This window comes from Arachis duranensis, unplaced genomic scaffold, assembly GCF_000817695.3.
Source record: "Arachis duranensis cultivar V14167 unplaced genomic scaffold, aradu.V14167.gnm2.J7QH unplaced_Scaffold_60262, whole genome shotgun sequence".
Lineage (NCBI taxonomy): Eukaryota > Viridiplantae > Streptophyta > Magnoliopsida > Fabales > Fabaceae > Arachis > Arachis duranensis.
Window position 1 is genome coordinate 12,758 of NW_026264982.1, and position 7,500 is coordinate 20,257.

Here is a 7,500-nt window from a genome sequence, read left to right on the forward strand (position 1 = left end):
ATTCCTGCCGGTGATTCAATTACTAAAGCATTGGATTCCAGCAACAAGGAAATCTACCAACCACTAGACCAGAGGTTCGTCTTTCATCTTCCGTACGGGAATGGAAAGCTTCCCGGCCACTTCCTGATCTCAGAGATTGGATGATAGGGATTGTGAACAGCACGAGTTCTCACCCTCGACCAGACATAGAGCTCAGAAAATGTCCAGCGCTACTTTTCCACATCACTTGACTTTGCCAAAGGCATGCCAGGGAATAGATTCACCAGATAAATGAAAAAGGAAAAGATTCAAACCTGAGAGAGATACTGAACACATTCCATTAGATGAAAGAGACTCTATAAAAAGATAGGGATCACAGCCCAATCCAAAAGACCTAGAACACTAGACTTCATCCCATGGAGAGAGAAAGATCCAGTCGGATGGGAGTTTCATTACTAGAATCAATCTATCACACGTTGGGATCAGCGGGAAGCGAAGGTCAAGGTTCAGAAGTAGCCAGCCATATGCTGATCCTGTCTTGTATTGGCTTCAGTGGCATCCACTGCGTTCCTTCTTCCGTCTCTTGTTTCGTAGGGTTTGATTCACCTTCTCAATTGGCTGCTCTGCTACCCATGAAGTAGGAAGGGCTCGATGCCCCTATTCTATTCTGATACCGCATTGGGCCTATCCTCGAGACAGGTTTGGGATAAGAATTCGTTGCTTAGTCGAGTGAAGGAAGCGGGGCAACTAGGCTAAGTCCCAAAGCAAAAGAGAATTAGACAGGTGAAAGGTTGTTTACTTCCTTCAGAAAAGTATGACTAGGAATTTGAGACTTTCCCCCTACCTTATTTAGATTAAGTTTGGCTACTAACTCAACTACTTGCCTTAAAATGAATGGCTATTAGTCCTGGTCCGGATCGCCCCTGACTGCTTGCTTCTTCTTACTTCATCTACATCACACCTAGAGCCCGGATCTGGTAAGGTACGGCGATGGTCTTAGGCACCTACCACAGCCCTAAATCGAGGGGTCGTCATTCTATTTATATAGCAGCCAGCTTACTGTAAGCCGAACGAGGACGATAGTGATACCTCGTATAGATGAAAGAGGTTAAGGTTAGATCACGGGGGGTTCGGTTCGCTTAGCTCTGAGATTCTGCACCAGGAGTGCTACAAGTATGGATTTCTTCCAAGTCGAAATGACTTAAGTGATAGATCGAATCGTTTAGTACGTTTGAAGATCTCGACTAGGAGTCAGAGGGAATCTCTAGCGGATCTTTTCTAAGCCAGGAAGATGCCTCTGCTGAAGTAGCAAGTATTGGGGTTTCAAACTTTCTAGTCAAAAGGGGTTTACCAGATCGAAAGAATCCTGTAGCAAACGGGATTGATTCCACTTCCTATTCAAGTGAACCTTTTTGTACATAGAAGAAATAAATGCCACATCTGCTCCCAATTCTATTGAAGGCCAGGCAGGCTTGTTGTCTTGTTAACGGAAAGCAACCTATCTTAAAGCGTTCGTGCCCAATACCTATTGGTCACTTCACTCTCTGTAAGAGGTATAAGAGTGATTGTTTAAGGAATTAGCGGTAGGTAGCACAGAAAACCGGACTCACCAAGGCCTGCTCATTCATGGAATGGGCAGTAGAGGATTGTTTTTCCCCCGTTTTCTAGCGGTACGATCTCCGAATGGAAGAGGGTTCCCGGAGCAGTGAGCTTAGTACCGAAGCCTTTAATTGACGGCTGCTAAGGAGGCAGTCTTGGTCGACCATCCTGAGTGTGACACTTCATTCCCGGCTTTGGTTTCGACCACATAAGATTGGGCTTCCAATTTCATAGGCGCTGATAACTCTGGTCTGAACACCATCGGGGCTAGAAAACCTTTACCACGAGTGGCTTGCCATAGAGGCTGGAGTTGTCTGCTTTGTGTATCGACTTGTCTTGATCCGCTGAGTTTCCTTCCAAAAGTCGATTACCATTCTGACTATATCAGCCGTCTTTGGGTCCCCGAAAGTGAATTCCCACTTTCTTAGACCATGCGTCATGGGGATGATGAACTCTAATGACCCCAACCCCAGCTGCCGCCGAAGCATTGCTGGTGCATAACTGATGCCGCCCCATAGCCCTAATAATAATATGACCCAGGGGTAATCCCCGCAACGGTACAGGACTGGTACTTGTGCCAGCCATGGTGCTCTCCAGACTATTTGATCATCAGTCAAGTTTTGGAAGAAAGAAATCCACTGTGCTTTGCCCATGGTTTTATCCCGAAATGAATAGGTTTAGCAAGAATGCCTTCTTCGTACAGAACATTAAATCTACGAGGGGGAGGAATTTCTCATACTCGAAAGAGGAAGAATAGTATAAGAAGGGGACGCATAAGGAGGGGCTGGTGCACGTTAATCAGAACTTGCTAAAATAAATATTTATTAGCTGAAGTGACATCCCTATCAGATAATATATAATAGTAATACATAGTAATCGGCTGGGCTACTTTCCCCAGGAATGGAACCCAGGTCGGCCACAACTCCTATCAAAAATCATAAGCAACTCCGCGGCTATTATGCCACCCCCAGATTTAGCATGGTGCGAAATTCCATTTCTGGGAACCCTTTTTTTGGGACGCGGGATAGACCCCCGAGCCCGAGGCGTAACCAAACTTCGGCACCGCTGAGGTAAGGATCCCGAATTAATGAGAAAACTATCAAACCCTGTCATTCAAATCTACGCACAGGTCGCTCCATAAACGAGAAAGGGCTTTTTTTTGGGGTAAGCCCTTTGACGAGACGTAGCTTTGCTTTCCCTTCAAGGCGAAATATGGAGTCACAGAGCCATTCATTCTCCCCCATAATCTAGGCTGCGAGCTCATGCCCAAATTGACGAGGAGATGTACGGAATGAGGATTTCCACTAATCATGTGTTAAGCACGAGTGGAAAAGACCTAGTTGAGAGCTAGAATCATTCTGGTGCCCACTCCTACCTAGGCAGGAGGACATTGAATCAACCTCGGCCGTTATAATCGTTACGGAGATTCAGGGCTGTGTCGGCTTACATGAGAACAGCAGATTCTCCTATATTCGAGCATTCCCAAGTGATTGGGGGGAGCAATCAAACCATTAGGCAGCAATAGTAGGGGCATCAAAAGGAGAGAGTAGGGAACATCTCGCATCTCAAGAATCGATAGATGGAGTTTTATTTTAAGTGGGGCCCCGTTCAGAGGCATCACTACCCTTTCCCTCTGTGAGTTGAAGGTTCCTTCCCTGCAGAATAGTGTTCAGTTCCATTCAGTGATTTTAGGCCGGTCAATCCAGCAGATAGAGAATTAATGGAGTCACTAACAGCTATTGAGTATTCAGTTTCCTTGGATCAATCCCATTTATTTAAGTTAAGAGCAGGGGCTAGGACAATGCTTCGGGCAAGGTCATCAATGGGCCTCTCCCTCCTTATTTGATTCATTCTATAGGGCGGGGCTGCAGACCAACAATCCAGCAAAAGGGCTTCAAAGCTCCTTTATCAAAACCTCCCCTTTTCATAATAATAAGGTAAGCATCAAAGCCCAGCAAACCCAACCTATACAAAGAGCTCTTTTCAGCCCCTACTCCTAACAAGTGAAAGTAGCTGGCACCCACCATACCTTGCTTCGGGGCCGATCTCTTGTATCGAAGCAAACAAATATTTATTTAGATGGAGTTTGTTCCACCACAAATCGATTTCGCCGCATGGATTGGATAAAGTCCCCTGATCTCGACATCCAAGCACGAATCCCTTTTTCGCTCTTTCAAAAAGAGAAGAGGACCGCTCGCTTCACTTGTGTATCCCTTTGGTATACAGGTAGGCGGTTTTTCTTTAAGAGCACTCAATTCTACAGACATCTTATGATTCCATTAATGTAAAATAATATTTTATTTTAGAAAGTCGTTACTACTCATTTTGGTGGGTCTTGATAGGTCAGAGCATCCGGTCTGCTGGACCTTTCCTGGCTTGAAGAAATCCGTTCCACCTAAGATGGGGGTAAGCTCTCGGCTTCCCGCGCGCCAAATAAGGATGCAAGAACTGGAGCTCCTCTATCCACAACATCCATCTAAAAGGGATGCGTTTACCCGGGCGTTTCACCAAAAAGAAGCATTCCTCCAATCGGCTCCTTTGCCTCTCTTCTGCGGCAGCAGGCGAAACAAACACAGGGTGGTTTCCCGGCTCCTTTACTAAGTCGAAGATCCCCAGAAGCCTTCTCGCTTCTAAATTAATATGCTTAAAAAAAATCCATCTATCCCCCCAATCCCGCCTTAGGAGAAAAGCTCGGGGGATTTTGGTAAACTTAGTTAATGTGCTTATCCCCTTCTTTAGCTTATGAATTAAGTTTTGTGAAGAGGTTTCTAAAAGTGACAAGCTTGGTGGCCTTTACCCGTTCTAAGTTCTAAAAGAAGCTCAGTTAAGCAGTAAAGAAAGACTGGTATAAGAATTTATCTTTCAACGCCTTAAGTTAAAACGTGTCATCCGCTTAGATTGGATTAATGATAAAACGTGTATTCAATTCAACCATTCGCATGGTCTCCCCTAAGACTGACCTCTTTTCCAAATGAACCGAACCTCGATACCACATTCATCAAAGAGAGACGGCCATCTCTCTAGGTTGCACACCCCTTTAGATCGTTCTATTCGTGCTTGAAAAACGACCCCGCTCCTCATCCTCAATCTGGCGGTCCCTCTCCTAGCGCTCAAGGAGTTGCTTCTTTTTTGCTTTTTCTTGTGCTCAACCTCAAATTGGAGGTTGGGAGAAGGCATTAGTCGTCTAAGTCGGGCTGCTCATCAGTGCGTACTGTGCTCCCTCTTTCACTTCCGAACATCTAGTCAGGCCTAGCACCGAAGTCGAGTGCTACCACTGAGCTTTGAATGGGTCTCCCCCTTTTGATGAGCAACAATCTGACATAAAACTACTACTTTACTTAACCTGATCGGCAACCCTTGGATTCCTAGTGAAAACTACACCTTCATCTCGATCAAAGGTGGGATCCCAGATCGCTTGATCTTATTCGCCGGGGGTATTTTCATCCTCCTCAACCTCTGTTTAACTGGCTTTCATTCCGGTCTAAGCGGAAAATTGTGGACCACCATGTCAGTGTCTAACCCAGGCATATCCTCATAAGACCATGCGAAGACGTCTTTGTATTCCCTGAGCAACTAAAGAAGCTGTGTCTTTAGAACGATGTCCCGATTTTTACCTCTTTTATCTCCCCATCTTCCCCTAAGTTCACTTTCTCAACCTCCTCCTGGTATGTCCTGTCCTGGATGTCCTACCAGGGAAGACTGGGCTTGGGCTAACTTGAATCAGTTTACTTGACTTCTGTTTGAAACTACTCCTCATCCGGCTTTTCTGCTGTTCAAAGAAATGCTTCCCTTTCGTTTGGTCTGGGCTCGATCCCAATAGCCTGTAAAAATTTATATTTACCGTGAACCTGCTATTCCTTCTTATTCATGCACAGTGACCTTTCAGACTTTGTCTCATCCCTAGGAAAGAAAAATAAATGCCAGTCTCAGGTCAACAAATTGAAACCAGAGGCTGACCAAAGAGATACAGGAATGCTGTGGAACTTAACCCAGACTGGTATCTTAGGGTTCGAGCCTTTAATGAGAATAAGCTTTGGATGCCACATTCTGAGAATTAGGGGTCTCCCTGCAAAAGAGCCAAGCACCTGCCTCCAAAACGGAGCGCTTAGCTTCTTTTCTTCATTGCTAAATCTTCAAAAGTGGAATCTGCTTTCATGTGATAGAACCTCAAAGACAAGAATACCTCTTTCTCACAAAGATTATGTGCTATATTGTTAACCACATGGTATTGGAGTTTGCCCTAAATTAAATAAAGTACCCAAGTAAGCACTCAGACCACTTGGAATCATCGCGGAAGGTGGAGGTTTGACAATGGTTCTGCCATTAACGGGAGGGAAGAACTTCCACTCTATCTTAGGCGCTTTGCCTTTGTCTTGATCTCACACAAGATCTGCCTAGTTTCTCAATTTCTGATGACCCAATTCATCGCCTTTCTTCAAAGTCCATTCTTTGTACTATAGGAGAAAGATGGCTTCTTTCTCGCGTCTATTTTCGAAATCCATATCTCCGCCCCATTCCAAGGGGATGAATGGAATGGATTCCATGAGGATCAGATCAGAGAATGCTCCAAGGCTCGCTTCTTCCCTTCTATACGACAACCCTTGCGCTAAGGCGTAGTAGTTTTCTTGTATTCCATAGCTGTAAAAAAAAACCGGCTGGGAATCTCTGGCCAAGAAGCTGCTCAAGGTTGGAAAGCCCTGCTAACTCGTACTCTTCTTTGAATGCCCTAGGATTGAATGAAATAGCAGATGAGTCAATAGCAGGGCATTACTTCTCCCTCAAAGCCATTAAGTCCCATAGCTCTTATTCCAAGAACTTTTGATATTCCCTTAACTGCAGATTTAATAGCACCGGTTATGAACCCCAAAACAACAGGAAAGAGAGCGCCGTCTACTCATACTCATAATGTCACACCGGCAACGAGAACAGTAACAGCAGATAGGCGTTCAGTTAGCTTGAAAACTGCCTCGTAGTTAGAAATCGGATGCTTCCTCAACTCAACAAGTATCTTTACTTTAGTCTAGTTAGAAAGGAAAGGGAAGAGAGTCTCGAACCTGGCCGGTGAAATTGAAACAGTCTAAAAGAAAAGAAAGGCTTAGTCTTCTCCTCTATCTGCTGTGGATCAATGTAAAATAGTGAAATGGCCACATTCCCGATCCAATGCTATTGATCCAGGAGAGTTTACCGGGTAATTCATGGGGCAACTGATGAACAAATTGGTTCAAGATCAACCACTTCAATTGCTGAGTCGATGAAGCCAACTTGCCCAGATAAGGCTTAGATGCAGCTACCTCTGCCGCAGGTGAGATCTCCGCCCCCTTTTTTTTGCTCTTCTTTCCTTCTCCACTTCAGATAGTTCGACCAGGTCAACTGGATATGACAGATCAGATAAGTTCATAGAAAGCGGGTCAACTGCAGGTCTTACCACCCTTGCAGAACCGCATTTCGATTTTGATCTATCACTTTAACATAAATAACTAGGACCCCATCAAAAGTTTGTCTATTGTTTGCAAAGTAATTCTTAATCATTTCCACCTCCGGGCTTTCCCATTCATTCATCCCGGTGGTGCAAGGCCGGCCGAAAGGTCTTAGAAAGTTCAATTCTACAAGTAAAGGAGGGGCTCTTATTGAAACCTAGGTTGGCTGTTCCCTAGCCCCCCGCCCTCCGCGATGAAGGAAGCACTCAAATTTCCCGTGATGCGAATAGCTGGAACTGGATCGAGTGGAAAAGCATCTGTTATCAATTGGGGCATGAAGGCTATATTGCCCGTAGAAAAAAAAAACAACCCACTGCTAACCGTAGAGAATTTCTGCATATCATTCTATGAGTCGGAAGTCACCAACCATCACTCTTTACTCACACATAATACAAATATCAAAAAACTTCTACAAGCGATAGGCATAACAAACCATCACATCACA